This window comes from Sminthopsis crassicaudata, chromosome 4, assembly GCF_048593235.1.
Source record: "Sminthopsis crassicaudata isolate SCR6 chromosome 4, ASM4859323v1, whole genome shotgun sequence".
Classification (NCBI taxonomy): Eukaryota; Metazoa; Chordata; class Mammalia; order Dasyuromorphia; family Dasyuridae; genus Sminthopsis; species Sminthopsis crassicaudata.
Window position 1 is genome coordinate 20,684,716 of NC_133620.1, and position 20,471 is coordinate 20,705,186.

Sequence of the window (20,471 nt, forward strand, 5' to 3'; positions counted from 1 at the left end):
CCAAGGTCTGCGGAGGAACAGACTGTTACTGCTCCTCCCCATCTGCCATGGTGGCTTCCAGGCAGGCGTTCCCACTGGCCTGGCTCTGCCCAAGCAAGGAGAATAGAGACTCGGCCCTCCCATAAGGGATGGACTGAGAGGAGGGAGGGGAGGCTTCCTGAGGGAATCAGAGGAACCAAACAAAGTAGAAGTGGGCAGCCCCAGAGTCAGAAGACTTCCCCTCTCAGTGACTCAGTTTCCTTATCTATAAAATGACGGATTCATTGGATCTCTGAGATTCAATTAGCTCTGGCATTTCCTATTCTAAACTCTCTCCCAGCTCTGACGACATCCCCTGTTCCAAGGCCTCTCCCAGCTTGACCTTCAATGGGAGGGGGTGACTGAGGGAGCCCACCCCACAGCTCTGTCCTCTGCTGTCCCTCCTGCCTCTGACATTCTGAGAAGCGATGGGGGACAGACTCCCACATCGGATCTCCCTCGAGGGAGGGGAGTTCGGGTTTACTCCGGGCTTTCCATTGCTCTCCCCTGGGCTTCACTTCCCAGATCTCCCCCTGTCTCCAGAGCTAATTTATGCCTCACGAAGCCTGGGTGAATCTGTTCAGGACACAGAGACCCTTCCTTTCCTCCCCAGGACAAAAGCAGCTTTAATCCTAGCTAACAAAGCTTATTCTACAGCCTTCCTGTATTTCATCTTTGAAAAGGATTCCAAACTCAAGGCCAGCCCAAGGGTAGATGGGTGAGAAAAGTTTCCCAAGCTTCAGGCCTAATCTGCTGGAAGCAGATGATCTCTCCATGTTCCCTTGGCTCTCAAACATGGCACGGGGCCATCCAGATCTGCTCCAGCAACATGACCAGGGTTCCCAGGTGGGCACCCGGCCACTCCGGCCCTCAATGCAGGGTTACTAGAGGCCATCCAGAGCTGAGACGCTTTTGGCCATTTCCCGAGTGGGCCCTACACAGGAAAATTAGCTGAGTCCCTACCTTGTAAAGCAATTATATAGGAGAAATATCACTAAGCCTGGACTCGGGGCATCTCTATTTAAACCCTGACTCTGCTGCCAGGAAGCTTTGTGACCTTAATCAAGTCCCTTTCCCATGCTGGGCCCCATCTCTGAAAAGCAAAGATCCTCGCCAAAGGAAAAGACTTTGGAGAATGCAGAACCATTTTTATTAGCATTTTCATTGCTGAACATCTTGAGGCTAACCATAGGGCCACTCTGCCTCAGAATTTCAGGTCCCAATATTAATGCTGAAAAAGAAACGTGTACTGTTAGAAAGGTCTGTATAATGGGTTGAGATAGGGATGCAGTAATCACAGGGATAACAACAAGAATAATACAGTTTTTGGGATCAGGAAAAATTATCCTGACAAGAGAAATGGGAAGTGGTTGCCTTTGTTTAAAGGACTTCAGATGGAAGCTGGATAACCACTCTGGGGCATCTCTGACACTGCAGATGAATCTCGGGTCTGGAGACAGGAACTGCTCTTTCTGAGTTCAAACCCAGTCTCAGACACTTACTGACTGTGTGACCCCAAGCAAGTCACTTCACCCTGTTTGCCTCAGTTTCCTCATCTGTAAAATGAACCAGAGAAGGAAATGGCAAACCTCTCCAGTATAAAGGCAGGAAAGAAGAAAGAAAGGCAGGAATGAAAGAAGGAAGGCAGGAAGGAAGGAAGGAAGGAAGGAAGGAAGGAAGGAAGGAAGGAAGGAAGGAAGGAAGGAAGGAAGGAAGGAAGGAAGGAAGGAAGGAAGGAAGGAAGGAAGGAAGGAAGGAAGGAAGGAAGGAAGGAAGGAAGGGAGGAAGGAAGGGAAGGAAGGGAAGGAAGGAAGAAATGGAAGGAAGGAAGAAGTGGAAGGAAGGAAGAAGTGGAAGGAAGGAAGAAGTGGAAGGAGAGAGGGAAGGAAAGGAGGAAGGAGGAAGGGAGGGAGGGACCTTATTTTTGCTGCCTTTGAAACCACTACACTGCCTTTCTCCCAGAGGTCATATCACATTAATAGCATCCCCCAGGCCCAGACTATCTCCCACCTAGAACAGTTACTCTCCCCATCTCTAGGAGCTGAAGTGATTTTCTCTCTTCAAGGCCCAGTTCCAATGCCACATTTTCCATAAAACCAAGAGCAGAGGTCACAATTGGAAGAGACTTTGCAAGTCCAATACCATCCTTTCATAAATGGGAAACTGAGGCAAGGAAAGATTAAGATCCCACTAGTAGGGAGTATCTGACACAGGATTTAAATTCAAGCCTCCTCAGCTCCAAATCGAATACTCTTTGACCTATGACATCCCTGACCGCCCCATCTTAAAGCAATATAGCCCTATGTTTTTGACCATTGAGAAGGTGAGCTCCCTGAGGGCGTCCTCAGTGCTTAGCTCAACACTTGGCACAAAGTAAGAGCTTAATACACACCTGCTGTCAGCACTCACAATGATTAACTGGCTCTAAGATTGCCACTCATGAAACTGGTGTGTAGAATGCAGCCATACAACAGAGAGGCATTATTCTTTAATTTAAGGAATATTCATTAGAGTCTACTGCAATAGAATTCTGTCTAAAATGAAACATAGGACTGGCCCTATTCATTATGCAGATAAAGAAACTAAGGTTCAGAGATGTCCACAAGATCACATAGCAAGTGATGGGAGCTAGTTCCCAAGCACTAGTTTCCTAGTACTCCTGATGAGAATAAAACTCTGCTTGATCTGAGGGAGCCCTGTCAAATTATGTAAAATCACCAACAAAATGTCTCCTTTGGTCTACAAACCCAAATGGTCTGGCATCCTCTGGAGCAAGATATAAGCTTTCTTGGAGGAAGTCACGACCCCCAGAAAGATTTCACATCCGCCAGGGACTCCCCTTAGACTCCTGCATAAAATGGGTCTTCAGAAAATGACCCTTTGCAGATCACGTCTCTCTTGAGAATGGCATGCCCCCCCCCCAAGAGAATCCCCCTTGGTGTCTCTTTATCAATAAAGCTTTTGGCCATAGCCTTTGGGTTTAGTGAAATTCCTTCCCCCCAGCCCTGGCCTTGGACAGCTGAACCTCACCCATTCCTGCCTAATCTCTTCCCCAGTACCCTCAGCCCTCAGCACCAGTAGCCAAGCTGGACAGACTCAAAGCTCCATGTTCCATCCTCTCTACCATGAGGAATAAACCCTCTCTTGCACTTAGTCTTCTCTTCCTAGAAATTCAGCTCAAAGGGAATGTTTTCTAAATGGGAAAGTGCTGATCTAGAGCCCTTAAGAGGGTCACCTTTGAAAGACAGAGATGAGAAAGGTCTTCTGGAATACACTTCACCTCCCAATGTCAGTCTTTCTCTCCTTCCCTCTCTCCCTTTTTCTCTGCTTCCCTTCCTTTCTTCCTCCCTCTCTTCCCTTCCCTCTTTTCATCTGTCTGTCTTGCTCTCCTTTCTTCTCTCCCTTCTTCTGTGTGTGTGTGTCTCTCTCTTGCCTCTCTCTATGGGTCTCTCTGTCTCTCTCTTCTCTTTCTCTGTCTCTGTCTCTCTGTCTCTCTCTTCTCTCTCTCTGTCTCCCTCTCTCTCTTTCTCTGTTTCTGTCTCTGTCTCTCTGTCTCTCTCTTCTCTCTCTCTGTCTCTGTCTCTCTGTCTCTCTCTTCTCTCTCTCTGTCTCCCTCTCTCTCTTTCTCTGTTTCTGTCTCTGTCTCTCTGTCTCTTCTCTCTCTCTGTCTCTGTCTCTCTCTCTTTCTTTTTCTCTCTCTCTTCCCCTTTCCCTCCTTTCTCTCTTCTTCCCTCCCTTTTCTTCTTTCCCAGTGCTTTTTGGGCCTGTATATTAAAACAACATATGCATATGTCGGGGAGAAGGGACAGAGATGGGGGAGGCTGGTTCAAATTCTATTAATAATCCTTGATTTTGGACACCCCCACCTAGCCTCATATAAGACAACTCAAATCCCTTCAACCAAGCTCATTAAACATCTACTGTGTGCAGAACCAGGGAGGGCAAAAGGCTTCACCAGTCCATGCTACAGCCAACTGAGGCTGAACTTCCTCAGACACATTGCTATTCCCCACCCCCAGGCTGTCATGGATAGACCTTTGGACTTAAATTCTTGTAGATTTTTGGATTCAGTTGTAAAATTATAAATTCATTTCATCAGAGCTAGAAATGGCCTTGGGCCCAAAATGAATAGGCCATTCATTTTACAGATGAAGAAACTGAGTCCCAGAAAGGTCAGATAATTTATTCCATTTCACTCAGCACAGTAATTAATGTCAGAGGAACAGGGGAGGAATTCATCCAAAGCTTATTGACTCTCAAGCCAGTGAATTTTCCATTGTACCATGATAACTCGAGTGACTTAATTTGCAACATGATTGTGAGGTTTCCATGATATTCTACTATGTATAAAGTTCTTTCTCATCTTTTAATAAGTCACATAGCACGACATATTGTACTTAAAAGTCTCTTGTCCCCTTGCTAGAACAATCAATCCATCAACATTTATTAAGTGCCTACTATGAAGCAGACACTATGCTGGAAAGCAGGGATTGTTTTCTCAGTTGTGGCAGTTCTTGCAATCAATCCTGAGGGTGTGGAAGGATGACAACATGTGTTGGTAGGTGGAAGATGCCCTCCAATGAGACTGATCCATCAATAAGCATTTACTGAGGGCCTACTATGTACCAGGCTGGGCCCTGGAGACAGATAATCAAGAAGCCCTGCCTAAAAGAACTTCCATTCTGCTAAGGCATAGGGGTGGAAGGGGAAATCAGAAATTAATGTGTGTGCACATAAATACACTCAATCAATCAAGCAGTGAGCATTTATTAAGTACTTATTTTGAATCCAAGATAAAATCAAAGGACTATACACATATACATACAAAATATATGTAAGGTAAATGTGTGAAGCGGAAGTCTTAATAGCTGAGGGAATAGAATCAGGGAGCTTCTACTGGATCAAGGCATGAATTTGTTATCTCTGAATTGACAGCCCTAAATTCTGTACTTGAAACCCATAGACCTGATACTTATGAGCTAGATACACTATAGTACATAGAGCACCAGGAGTCAGGAATACTCCTCTATCTGCGTTCAAATCCTTGAATAGATTTTTTTTGATGTTATTTTTACATTGTCTAGATTCCCCACTATACTCCTCTCTTGCCCCTTCCCAGAGTGCTCCTGCATATAACTAAAATATTTTCAAAGGGGGAAAGAAGAAAAAGGTAGCAGGAGGAATCACTTCACAAAAATAACACATGAGGTGAAGAGTTGACTTTAAATGTCTCCCTCCACACTTGTGGAGACCTACCTTTGCAAAGAAGCAGGGAGACATGATTTCTCATTTCTTTCCTGGAAGTCAGGCTTCTTCTTCAGAATTACAATTTTTTTATTTTCTACTGTTTTGTTGCTGTTCTTTCCATTTTTATTGTGGCTATCATTGTGCTTTCCTGGCTCTTCTTTCTTCACTTTGCATCAGGGAAGGTGTCTTTCTATATTTTTCTGTAGTCACCATGCTCCAAGTCTGGTACCTACTGTGCCACCTTGCTGCTTTTTATAGTACATTTATCAACATACCATTACATCTGTGTGCTGCAATTTGACAATGTTATCCATATTTTTCCCTCTGCCTTTTCTCTCTGACTTCTCCCCCACCCTAGACCCCCTCCTTTTTATCTCCCAGGTTTCATTGCTCTCTCCTGACTTACAATTACAGACACGGGTCACCCACCACCTGTCATTGGGAGCTCAGAAACTCTTTCAAATCCATTTGACAGATTTCTATTTAGACATTCCTCCCTTCAGTAGATAAAGTAGACACTTGTTCCATGTCAGCAGCAGGTATGAAGTTTACCCAGAATGTCGAAAAGAAAAGAAAAATTGAAGTGATTCCGGTGCTGGGTTTCAGCTCTTCCCTCCCAGAGTACTTTGTACCTGACTTCCCACAGAATCCACCATGGGGGTGCTTCTCCTGCAAAAATCCTGTGCATCTTTCCTCCTCTGGCTCAGGGCCAAAAGGTCAAACATGGCAAAAGTTTACATCCCCAATGGACCCATAAATCAGCATCCTCGGCCCACCCATCCCACATGTTGTCTGTATGCCAGTCACTGAGGCCAAAGGTGAGATTTAACAGAAAGGATGAGCAGGATGGTGTGAGGGGATAAGAGAGGAAAAAACCCCAAACTGAGAATCAGGAGAACAGGCTGCCAATCGCAGCTCCATTTCTCACTCACTGTGATCTTGCACAGTTTATCCCCTGTCATATCAGGGTGCTGGATCACCAATTCATCAAAATTTTGGAATTAACAGGAAGTGTAGAGGACTTTTAAGTGGACCTCCCACCCAATGAAGGAATTTCTTCTGTGATAAGTTAGCAGCTAGTTTCTGCTTCATCAACAAGCATTTATTAAGTTCCTAGTGAATGCCAGGCATTGTGCTAAACACCAGGGATACAAAGAAAGGCAAAAAAAATGGACCTGTCATCAAGGAGTTCATAGAACTATCAGGAAAAAATATATATAAATAAATAGATAGATATTAAAATTTTTTTTAAAAAAAGAATCATGGGAGAGACAGTATTCAAACAGCTATGTACATTCAAAATACTATGACACAATTACCAATATGGAAATGTTTTACATGATTGCCCATGGATAACCTATATCAGATTACTTAGCATGTCAAGAAGGAAAAAGGGAAAGGAGGGAGAAAGGGAAAAAAATTTGAACTTAAAAATTAAAAGTTATAAAACTTTAAAAAAATTTTTTTAAGTTTTAACATGTAATTGGATATACATGCATGTGCGTACACACACACAATGCAAATAAAAGATAATCTCAGAGGGAAGACTTATATACCTCTGTGAAAAGAATTCACTGCCTCAAAAGATCCCAATTCTATCACACAATCAGCTATTATTCTTCAGTTTTGTATTAACTGCAAATCTGATACATATACAATTTGTATAAACATGCCAATAATTGTTTTAATTTTTTTATTAAAGCTTTTTATTTTCAAAACATATGCCTGGATAATTTCTCAACATTAACCCTTGCAAAACCTTGTGTTTCAATTGTCATCCCTTTCCCCCCCTCCCCTGGATGGCAAGTTATCCACTATATGTTAAATATGGTAAAAATATATATATACATAAATATATACACATATATATATATATGTGTGTATATATATATATGTTAAATCCAATATATGTATACATATTTATACAAATATCTTGCTACACAAGAAAAATCAGATCAAAAAAAAGGAAAAAATGAGAAAGAAAATGAAATGCAAGCAAATAGCAACTTTAAAAAGAGTGAAAATGCTATGTTGTGATTCAGTCAGTTTCCCCAGTCCTCTCCCTGGGTGTAGATGGCTCTCTTCATCACAAGATCCTTGTTACTGGCCTGAATCATCTCATTGTTGAAAAGAGCCACGTCCATCAGAATTGATCATCATATACTATTGTTGTTGAAGTATATAATGATCTTCTAGTCCTGCTCACCTCCCTCAGCATCAGTTCATGTCTCTTCAGGCTTTTCTGAAATTTTCCTGCTGGTCATTTCTTACAGAATAATAAATGATACGCCATAACATTCATAGACCATAACTTATTTATTCATTCTCCAACTAATGGTCATCCACTCAGTTTCCAGTTTCTTGCCATTACAAAAAAGGCTGTCACAAATATTTTTGCACATGTGAGTCCCTTTCCCTTCTTTAAGATCTCTTTGGGATACAGACCCAGTAGAAACACTGCTGGGTCAAAGGGTGTGCAGTTTGAAAGCCCTTTGGGCATAGTTCCAAGTTGTTCTTCAGAATGGTTGGATCAGTTCCCAACTCCACCAACAATGTATTAGTGTCCCAGTTTTTCTACATAACCTCCAACATTCACCATTATTTTTTCCTGTCATCTTAGCCAACCTGAGAGGTGTGTAGTGGTATCTCAGAGTTGTCTTAATTAGCATTATTTTGATCAATAATGATTTAGAGCACCTTTTCATATGACTAGAAATAGTTTTAATTTCTTTATCTGAAAATTATCTGTTCCTATCCTTTGACCATTTATCAGTTGGAGAATGGCTTGAATTCTTATGAAATTGAGTCAGTTCTCTATATATTTTGGAAATGAGACTTTATCAGAATCTTTGAATGTAAAAATGTTTTCCGAGTTTATTGTTTTCCTTCTAAGCTTGTTTGCATTAGTTTTGTTTGTACAAAAATTTTTTTAACTTAAGATAATCAAAATTATATATTTTGCATTCAATAATGAACTACAGTTCTTCTTTGGCCCCAAATTCCTTCCTTCTCCACAGATCTGAGAAGTAAGCTATCTTTTGTTCTTCTAATTTGCTCATAATATCATTCTTTATGTCTAAATCATGAACCTATTTTGAGCTTATCTTGGTATGTAGTTTTAGATATGGGTCAATGCCTAGTTTCTGCCATACTAGCTTCCAATTTTCCCAGCAGTTTTTGTCAAATAGCGGGTTCTTATCCCAAAAGCTGGGGGTTTGTGGCTTGTCAAACACTAGATTATTATAGCCATTGACTATTTTGTACTGTTAACCTAACTATTCCGCTGATCGACTGCTCTATTTCTTTGTTAGTACCAAATGGTTTTGATGACAGCTGCTTTATAATATAGTTTTAGGTCTGATACAGCTAGACCTTCTTCATTTGCATTTTTTTTCATGAATTACCTTGAAATTCTTGACCTTTTGTTCTTCCAGATGAACTTTGTTATTATTTTTTATAGATCTGTAAAATAATTTCTTGGGAATTTGATTGCATAACAATAATTTTTAAATGTATAACAGAACCCATCCAGATACAGTACCCAAAGGCTTGCCACTACAGACTCCTCCAAACCAACTTCTTTGGGACAGTTCAATCAACTACTTCTATCTTGCTACATTATCATCCAACCAAATCTCTCTAGTTTGTCTTTCAAGATAACAGGAAAAATATTGTACAGTAGAACAGTATTTATCTATAGTTAAGAGTTTTGAGTTCTAATCTGGGTTCTGCTATTAACTTTTTTGTGTGATCTTTAATAAATCACTTCTTTCTCTGCGCTTTACTTTCCCCATTTGTACATTAAACTGTTTAGATTCAATGATATTTCTTTTGAGTTTTCACACTTCATGACTCTTTGTCAGATACCTCACTGAAACTCAAATATATTATGCTTGTGGCAGTGTTGAAGCAGCTAGATGGCACAATAAAATGTTCAAATCCTGGCTCAGACAGTTACTAGCTGGTTAACACTGGGCAAGTTCATTAAATTCTCTCAGTCTCAATTTTCTTATCTGTAAAGTAGAAATAATAATAGAACTAACTTCAGGGCTGTAAGGATCAAATGAAATGGCATATTTAAAGAGTTTGCTAAGCTTAAAGTATTAGACAAATGTTAATTATTATAATTATTGTTTTATTATTGTCAACAAGACCCTTGCAGCTAGGGAACAGCAAGGAACTAAAGCCATAAGAAACTGTGGAAGCAGAGGAAACTGGGGCAGAATTCCAACATGTGTGTAGAGTCACCAGATTGGAAGCATTATACATGTTATTTCATTTGTATTTCCAGAAAGAATGTGAACTAAGTGCATAAGAACCTTATAAGAATCCTAACATTCCAGTTCTGTTTTTTCTACTCCCTCCCCCCAAGAAATTACTTGAGACTGAAACTACAAAAGCATGGATTACCCAGTGTAGGAGAAATCTGAGACATTTTTGAAGCACCTAGGAAAACCACTAAAGGGGAAGGAGTCAGAAAATGAACAATGGAACAATATAAAAGAAAAAAAAAAGCTGAAATTATCAATGATTTCAGGAGGAAGAAAACTCAGCTAAAAACCTTGAGCATAAACAGATAAATCAATAAAAAAAAATTATTAACAAAAGGAATAATGGCCCTCAGATCATCTAAACAAGTTCAGACAAAGACTTGGGGATGAATCTATGAATTGATATAAAGAAAATCAGTACCTGATGAGGCAGAGGACTCTCCAGAAGAATATGGAATCACAGAAGGATTTTAATGTAAATAGTCTTTTTAAAAAATAGAAGAATTATAAAAGCACAATTCATGGCCTATAATTGCAGAAATAATTGACAGAATGGAAAATTTGAATCCATGGTGGCAAACTAAACCAAAGAGAGAACATTCTTTCTGCAAATACAAATGAAATAACATGTATAATGCTTTGCAGCCCTTAAAACACTATATAAATGTTAGTTATTTTAAACAGAAGTGAAGGACAATCAGAAGAGAAACAAAGGTAATAACATTCAAAGGAAACATGAGCACTCTAGCTAAATATAATGCTCTCATATAAGAAAACAAGACAAAAATATAAACATAATAGTTCAAGAAATAATATGAGAAAATCTTCTAAAACTTCTAGACACAGAAAAAAAATCCAATAAAAAGATTCCAGATAATATTTAGAGGGTATGGGAATGGGAGGGTGAGTCTTTTACTGGAAACTCTAAAACAAGTAGTGGTTAGATTTAATAATTCCAACGATAAACAACAAATTCCCCAAATAATTGGGAGAAAAATCTTCAAATGCAACAAAAAGGAAATTTGAATATCAAAGAACTATTTTTCATTCACCAGAAACTGCTGGAGGATATGGAAATTGCATCCAAAAGAGCAAAAAATTCAAAATTTCATTCCAAGGTGACAAACTCTAAACATCTGAGACTAAACATAAAGTTTCTTAAAAGATGGATATTTAACTTAAAAAGAGACATTGCAAATGTTGATACAAAGAAAATCAGGTCTGAACAACGTATTCGCTTTGTAAACTCCCAACAATTGAAATACAAGAAAGGCAAACGAATGTTACAATCTAGGAAGGCAGGAGTAACAAAATAAATTACCCCAGGAAAAAAAAAAGTATAAAAGCTAAAGGCATTTATAAGGGTTTGGGTTAGAGTAACAAAATGACAAAACAGAGAGACCATTAAGAGATTTCTTTCTAAAAGTGCATAAGGAAACAAAAATAAAAGCAAAAGATAATAAAGGCTTAAAAAGATACAATTGTTACTATGTGACTGAGAGTCAAGCCTGTCCAACCAGCCCTCAGAGGTCCTCAGAGCATAAAATGCCAGGCAACTTATAGCACAGACCAGAGCATGAAACTTTCCCAGGAGACACATAACAGAAACACACAAAGAAACAGGCTTCCCCAGAAGCAAAGAGGCTCCTTTGCTTTTTTTCTTCTTGCTGTCAGCACGTTCAGCTCCAGGCTGGGTTTAAGAATTGCCAGCCCAGAAATTGGGCTCTCCCTGCCCTTATCTGATGCCTACAAGCAGTCTCAGAGTGAGACTGTTGATGACATTATTAAGGGCATTAGCAGGGGTCTGCTTCAGTGCTCACTCTTCCCTCATTGTGATAGCAGGCTCCCATTTTATACATGAGAGATCTATAGGTCTCAGAGGGGAAGTGGATTCCTCAAAGTCACATTTTAAGTTACAGAACCAGGACCTAAACTGAGCTCTCGAGTCCAATTCCAGATCTTTTTTCTATTTTATCATCTTTGATTTCCTTTCCTGGTCTGTTTCTTCCTTGGTTCAAATGTCTTTTGACTGCGGCTTGGGATCTCCGGCTGAGTGGGCAAAAGCAAATTTCAGAAAGAAAAAAAAATCAGAAGAATCTTCCCTTTTTCTTTTTTTTCTTTTTTCTTGGCAACTTGTTTCTGTCATTTTTAAATTATAGTAATTCATTATGAAGGCCGGTCCACAAATAGCATCTGCAGATTTCATTTAAATTTTGTGCTTAGGAGGATGAAGGAATGTGGAGGAAAACATCACCTCCTTCTGAAGAACAACAACAACAGGATGAAAAAAAAAAACTAATAATAATTGCTAGCACTTACACGGCACTGTTATCTTCCTGACAACCCTGTGAGATTGAAGTTATTATTATCACCATTTTTACAGATAAGGAAACGGAGGCCGAGAGAGGCTAAAGGTCACGCAGTTTGTAAATGTCTCAGGCAAGATTTGAACTCAGGTTATCCAGCATTAGTAGCTAATGACATCACTTGCAATCCCAGGAACACAAATTGTCAAATATTATTTATTTCGATCCCAGTCAAGAGAAAGTAGCTTGCTCCAGGTCACATGGTAAGGGGGAAGGGAGAATAACATAAGGGAGATTCTTCTGATTCTCATTTACTCTACCATGCTTTGTGAGAAAAGACTAAATGATCACCTGCCACAGCTGCCATAGAGAAGATTCCTGCAGTAGGTGGGAAGTTGAACCAGATGCCTGCCAAGACCTTTTCCAAGTGTGAGAACCTAAAAGCCCATGATTCTATGTGAAAAACAAAATGCCCCTGCATAAGCCCCTTATCTCCTTCTAATCTGTATGCAAGATGGGTCAAACAGCTGAATGTTGTTTGTCAGACTGAACCAGGTTTTCCCTGCAGGAACACATATGGCTCGGTGCCCGGGGAGTATTGTACAGCAAAGCCTGGCTTCTGTCCAGCAAGGTCTCTCCATGGGGGGGGAAGGAAGCCATGAAATGCTTCGCTTTTTTGGCTGTCAAATCCCGCTTAGTCAGCTGGGTATCTGGTTCGTTCTGCTTTGGCACTCCCCTTTTCAACCTCATAAATAAGGCTGACCATCCCATGCGATGGAGACGCTTCATACATGCTGCTGACAGCTGTCATACCCACTGTGCTCAGGACCTGGAGACAGATAAGCAATATCAACACTTTACTTAATTACCAAAAAAGAAAAAGAGCCCAGCAGGAATGTGAAGGGCACCTCCTTCCCATGGATTAACCCTTCTTACCCCATGCACATTCTACAGGGAAAGGCTGCCTAAAGCTGGCAAGCCCAGCTGTTGGACACATCTTGAATGGCCATTGGAAGGAGAGAAGGAGTGAGCACAGGAAGGACTGGCCCTGTACACCCAGGAAGTCCTTCTGTTGATGTCCCAGACTAGCCTGGTCTGTAAGAGCCAGAAGAGACCTCAAGATTAAGTCCAACCTGGACGCAAGCAGGAATTCCCACTACAATGTTCTCCACAAGGAGAACTGCTTTCTGAATGGCAGTGCCTTCCCTCTTATTTCTCCCATTAAACTGTGAGCTCCTTGAGAGCAGGGATTGCCTTTCGCTTAGCACTGTACCTGGCACATGTAGATACGTAAATCTTTATTGACCGACAGAGAAGAAGCATGAGAAAGACGGAAGGTACTTTGGACATCACCTAGGATGCTGTGGTCCAGAGCAGAGATGGGATAGCTTAAGGACATTAAAGTAAGTAGCAGACTTGGGCTTCCCAACCTCAGCAGCATCCTTTCCCCTTCATCTTGAAACACGCTATCTGCAATAAAACTGCTATCAATTAAATGAGGAGGACTTTTGGCAATAACATAAATGATCATTCGTTGGTAACACACTATGTAAGATAATGCGATATAAGAAAGTGTTACTATGGCATCGTGGATCCAGAGCTGGATCTGAAGTGAGGAAGACCTGAATTCAAATATAGCCCCAGATACTTGCTAGCTATATGATCCTGGGCAAGTCACTTAATCCTGTTTGCCTCCATTTCTTCTGTAAATTAAGGCAAACCACTTTAGTATCTTCCCTAAGAAAACCCCAAATGAAAAATGACTGAAAGATAAGAAGAGACTGGCTAAGAAGCTGGAAAGCTGCGTGATTGGAGTATCCCCTGCAAAAACAGGGAATTTTAGAGGAGTTAAATTTGGGAGGAAACATAATGAGTCCTTTTACCTCTGAAAGCAATCTTGTTCCAGTCACTTTCAACCTGTCCCAAATCCATCTAACGGTGTGATAGTAATAGTAATAACCCAGCTCCTGTAATTCTCCGTGCAGCCCACCAGGACAATTTGAAGGTTTTATCAAATGCTTCAATGAAATCCAGGGATTTTTTTTCTATGTAGCAGTCCTCTGAAGTACCTATAGAAGCATCCTTTCAAGAACGAAAACAACATTAATCTCCTACCACCTGTTCTTGATGGATCTAGGCTAGCTCCTTATGATCATCATACACATTCCTTTCTAAATGACTATCCCTTGAATAATAAAGGCTGGAATATAGACACACATACACCTCTCACATCCCAATTTCTTTAATCAATTATAGAACTAGACACTTCTATTAAATACATCCATTAAGGAATTCACTAAGTATGAACAAGTCTTTAAATAAATTGGGAAGAGCAAAGTGGATAATGTCAGGAAACTTAATGAGGATTTTTTTTTTAAATCGAGCGTATTTCTGAATTCATGTACATGTTTGTGTGTGAACGTGTATTTATGCCTACATGTATTAAGCACATATGCACATATGTTTACATATATTAAGTAAGCACACACATAAATACATATGTGTACACTACATATACACGTGTGTGAGTGTGTATAGGAAGGAGACAAAGCAGGCCAAAAAGAGAGAGCTTCTATCACCTTTCCACTCTCCCTCTTGCTCTAGACAATTGTATGAATTCAGGAGATCTATCAGAGAGGTCCCCTCCAGTAATCGGAGCCCGTGGCAATGTCCACAGAGCACGGATGGCCGATGGCAGCATCTCAATCAAGAGCTGAAATTCACATTGAACACAGGATTTTTAGTAGGATCAATTTCCCCGTAAGGGAAATCAAGAAATCTGTTAAGAATAAAGCAAAGAAAGTGCTCCAAACTTTGCCTGAATAATTACACTCCTTTTTCAGCATGCCAGAGTTCTGATCTCTCACTTCACATTTTCATCTATGACTTCCTTCCTTCCAGGTGGTCGATAGGATGCTCCATTGACAATATAACTCCAATTTCTTCCTTTATTGATCTTCACCCAATTCTACAAGGTGGAAAGTGGTAGAGCTAGAATACTTCTTGGTTTTCCCCAAATTGGTACTTTTACTTCATAAGCAATGACATTTTATTTTTAATCTGCTGTGTTTCATTTGAATAGGTCATACCCTTTCAGGATCCTGGATCACATTCTATCATGTGCCACTGATATTTGGGAAGTCCAGTCACATTCATTCAGGAGTACCTGAGGCCCCGGGTTTCATTGCTGGCTCCTCTCCTGAATTTTGTCTTCTATGAATTTATGTGATTGTCTTGTTATTTATTAGACAGCAAGCATTGCTTCCTATAACCAGCCTCTGATGGCCATCTTTCATTGGAGTTTCTCCCTGGGATGTCCAGCTTGAAAGATAACCACAAGCAGTTTTCTCCTTCCCCCTTCTTTTGCACTTCAACCCTGCCCCCTCCTTTAAGAGAGGACCCCACAAAACCTTGAAGCCCACCCCCCCACACCCAGTCTAGAACTCTTTCCCTTACACAAGCTGCATTCAGGCAGGTTCTGAAATAGATATCCCATGAACACCTGAATAAACCTAAACCCCCTGTCCCAGCCCCTTTCCAGAGAAGCTTAGCCTTCCCATCAAGCCTCTACTGACAGTAGCCTTTCTGCTCTCTCTGCTCACCACTGTTGAAAGCCTTGGCTTCCCTGCGGGGTCCTGAAATTGAACAGACCCCCATCTCATGCTCAATCTCTCCAGCTCCTGGAGACTCCCAGGGCTAGAGCCTCGTGACCAGCTTGCCCAAAGATAATTACGGGGAATGAGGCAGTTAACTCGTTAGATTAGATCCATCAACGAGTTGTTTATTTCTACAAAGATTTCTGGTGACCTGGAGAGAGAACAGAACAGCCGACACCATTTCTGATGTGTCTTCAGGTGATGTAATGATCCAAACTGCAAGGGCTGATAAAAACCTTCTCCTCCGCACCAATGAATGCAAATATGGCTACTCCTCCAAGCCATCCAACTTCCCTGGCCCTCAGTTTCTTCATCTGTAAAAGGAGAGAGTTGGGCTCCAGGGCCTATGGGGTTCCTTCCATCTCTGGGCCCAAGATTGTATGACATTGAACCATTAATCAAAACCATTTCTCTCCCAAAGCTGCTTTGAGCCCATGACTTTTGCCTGTTCCTTCTTGTTAATCAGAACAGTCATATTGAGGGACATTTCCCCTTTAGCACTAATTTTTTTTTCCTATTGATGCCATATGGATGTGAATCAAGGAGCACATTTAGGCAATAATTTTTTTTAAGCATCTACTAGATGCCAGGCCCAAGGCTAAGCAGGAAGGATGAAACAGTTAGTCCTCCAGTCACTTCTACTCTGTTGTGATTCACAACATGCATATGTAAATTTATGCAAAATGTGCCTTGTACAAGACATGTTAGCTCCTAAATCCGGACATTTGCATTGACTGACTCCCATATTTGAAATTCTCGCTGTCATCATCTCTACTTCCTGGCTCCTTCAGCATCCCAGATAAAACCCCATCTTCTACAAGGCACTTTAGGTATGCTGATACCTCTTAAGGCTAGTACCTTTCTTCTTAATTATTTTCAATTTATCTCATATGAATCTTGTTATTTGTATGTTGTTTCCCTTGTTAGATTGTGAGTTACTTGAGAGGTTACCTTTCTTTGTATATTCTCAGCATTTAGCCCAGAGCTTTCGTCCTTACTAAGGACTCACTGACTTGAAAGTATTAAAGAGTGGGAGGCAGTAGCAACTGAGCAGATGAATAAATTATTTTTAATTTATTAAACATTTGTGATATCAAAGCTCTGAGAATGCAGGTTGGATGAAAATAATCTCAGCTCTCAAAAAACTCATATTCTGAGAAAGGAAAGAATATACCCAGAAAAAAATGGGGTCAGGTTGGGAAATTACAGAATTAGTGGACAAAACCATAGGGAAGAAAATTGTCATACTTTTTTTCTAAAAGAAATGACAGAATTGATTTTAATCACAGATCCAGGATCGAAGAGCTAAAAAGAGATGGAGACATGGAGGATAAGTCAGTTGTGGCAAGGTGGGTATCAAGAAGATGATCGAGTAGTTAAATGAAACTTGTCTGGAATCAGGTCTAGTTATGGTGGTCAAATCAGGTATCCACCAATCAAGACAGTAGCACCGTAGGGCTGGAGTTCTAGAAATGAAAGGGCTAAATCCTGAAGGTATGGTTTCTGATCTGAATAAAATGGGAGGAAAGGGGTTGTAATTTAAGGATTCAACTCTTTCTGTTCTTTCCCCAATAGACTGGGCTCTTGATTTCTGATTCCTTTCTGGATTTACAAGCACTTACTTAGATTTTAAAAGTTTGGAAGTTAGGAGGAATCTATAAGAAACAACATCAGAGTTTGAAGAGAACTTAGAACAGGGAAGGTCAGAAGTGGGAGGAACTTAGAATAGGAGGGGTGTTAGAACAACTGGAAGGAGCCTTAAAACAGGGAAGGTCAGAGCTGGGAGAAATCTGAGAATATGGAACATCTGATAGGGAAAGGACTTCATGATCCAGAATATCAAAGCTAGGAAGCACCTGGGAAATATTTAAGTCAACTCTCTCCTTTTAAAGATGAAGAAAACAATGTCCCCAAAAGGGGAAAGACTAGCCCTTGATCATGAAGGCTGATCTGAGTTTCAAACACAGGTCTTATGATGACAGTTCCAGTGTTTTTTCCACTCTATGGTGCCAGCAAACACCTATGGCTGTACCCTAGGCAACTCACCTACATTTAACCACAGAGATCTCCCTTTGACTCTCAATTCCTCCCTTCCCCAGCCTGACACATCTTGCTGCACTTCAGATATTACTGAGGATGATCTGAAGGCCAGATTGAAATTGGTGAAATGGTTGCTGTGGCAGTGGATAGTTAGGCGGGCCATGAGAGCAGAGGGTATGACATAGCTAAAGCAATGACTCCACCTTGATCAAAATTTACATGGTGAATACATTGATGATAGTGTGGGGGGATAATGATGATGAAGATGGTGGCAGTGATGATGGTAATGGTGATGACTGAGGAGGAGGAGGAGGAGGAGGAGGAGGAGGAGTCTCATTTCAATGGCACTATGAAGCTTAAAAGATACTCTCCATATAGTAGCCCAATTGATCAATTGAATGAGTTACAATCAGTTGTGCACTGAAGTCCAAGAGAGGGCTCACCTGCTCCAAGTTGCTGGTTACCCACCTGTCCCACTCTAAGACATAAAGGATCATCCAGAATGTTCTTTAGCTGAAGATGATCAATGGAATGGGCATACGTAGGAAAACAGATCTTGAGAAAGAGGAATACAGAATATACAAATACTAGAAATTGGATGGAGTGAATGGGATATTTGTAAGTAGCATAAGTTAAGAGGTAGTGCTCTGTGAACCCTGAGAAAAAGGTAGCATGTGTATTTATTTCTATGCCTCAATGTGGACCCCCAGGTCTTCTGGGAGTTTAAAAAGCGCAGATCCACAGAACGTCAAACTCACTCATAGGGGCAACCTTGATTGGTAGGAACGTGGGTTGAATGAGGAACAGAAAACAAAATGGAGCGGGTGGAATTGAAGGCAAACTGCGTCCTCGGTTATCCCTGGAAGTTCTATAGATGAATTGTGCAGTTTTGAGACAGTGGTGAAGACTGAAAAAGGCAGCAACAGAAACACTCTGACCATTGGAATATACTATAGAACCATATGGGCTCTCGTAACTGAATGTGGAGGTCATGAAATGATGATTTATTATTAGTAAATGTTTGAGTTGAATACCTATTTTATATACCTACACTCATAGGGTGACATAAAAATTTCCCAGGTGGACTGGACCCCAGAAGACTGACTCTTCTCTGTCTGGCAGTTAAGTGAATAGTATTTGTTAAGGTCCTGCTAAGTGCCTTTTTAAAGGGAACTAAAAGAAGTGGGTTGGATAACAAAATATCAGGCAAAGGTTCTGAGTGTTGTATCTGATCCAAGTGATACAGTAACAAAGAGCATTGAAGGACCCACTTTGGTTCATCAACCTCAGCAGAGCAAGCAAGGAGTGATTCATCTTGATGGGTATAAAAATATAGAGGAGGTGAAGAGGGCAGGGCTGAAGGAGAAAGGGACTCCTTTTCTCCTCTGGATGGATGAAGCACAGGAAAGGGGCCAGACTGTTGATTGCCAGGCAGGGAGCTACTTCTGCCATTTTCCAACCCTTTCTTTGGTTAATACCTTTACCCACTTTCTGCCCTTAAGATGGCAAGATCGAGTAGTGGGCACCAACCTACCTAAGAGCTTCCTTGGTGGGTTCCAGGAACCAGGCAGACTTTATCAATAGGTTCCTGCGGAAAAAGAACACCTTCATACCCACTGGAGGCTTTAAGGAGAAATATCCAAGGCACATAGGCTATGGTACTCCAAAAGGTTTCAAAAGAAGAAATATGAGAAGACCCCCTTATTGGAGGTCAGAGCTCCACAGATGTTACACAGTGCACATGTTTTGAGATTTTTTCAATGTATTGATCATTTATGATGCTTTTTTCTTCATCTTTAAAATTTATTTATTAAATAGGATGGGAGGAGTAATAGAAATGTGGAAAGCAAAGAAATAAAAACTTATCTTAGAGAAAAAAACAAGCATAACATCGAAGAAAAAATGAGAAAACACTCCCACCCTATCCATCCTTTTGCAGGAGTGGGAGAAACATAGGTCTGGTCCATTTCTATTCTGGCTGGAGTTAGAGCTAATAGAACGGGGGAAGACCAATTGTTAAATTTCCATTATGAATATTTGCACCTCAAAAATAAGCTAATGTTCCAAGTTAGTCTTTAATTTATAATTTTGTTGATTGTCTAGACTTAAGAAAGTGATGAAAATGTTAATAATGCAAATTTAATTTGGGCACAGTGTTGTGGGCACATTGCCCCACCCCAGGCACTTGTTAAACACTTGTAAAGTACATGGCACACTCTAAGCCCTAGTTTTGCTGATATTTTTTTCTCTTTTCATTTTTTTTGTCTTTAAAAATATTATTTGTTATTTAGAATGGTTCATTGTAAGGAAGATACTAGAGAAATCTGGGTATTAAAATAAGAAAAGTAATTAATAAAACGTTTTAAAGATGTTTTAAAAGGAGAGGAAGGAAGAGAACATTGTAAAATTACCAAAAACAAGCATATTTCCAAAGAACTAATATGGAGAATATTTCCACCCCATCCTTTTGCAGAGTTAGAATGGGTACACTGTATACATTCATATGTGTATGTGTTTCTGAGGTTTTTTTTTCATGAAAATATTAATTTGTTTTGTGAGATTATTCTCTAGAAAGGGAAAGAGGGGGGATACTGGAGAAAATTCTGCTTGTATTAAAAAAAGATACCAATAAAAAATTTTTAGTGAATGAAACTTTTTTTCAGATGGAAAGAGATTGAAAGTGGGAAAAGTTTTAAAAGCCTTGCTATAGACCACCTAGAGAGAAAGAGGAAATGAATGAGGTGTCCAAGAAACCATCCATATTGTAAAGAGGCTACAATAGTGATAGGGGACTTCAATTATCCAAATAACTTTGGAAGATATCTCTCTCTCTGTCTGTCTTTTCTGTCTCTTTCTGTCATTCTTCCTCACCTCTCTCTCTCTCTCTGACTCTCTCTCTGTGTGTCTCTCTCTCTATTTCTCTCTGTCTCTCT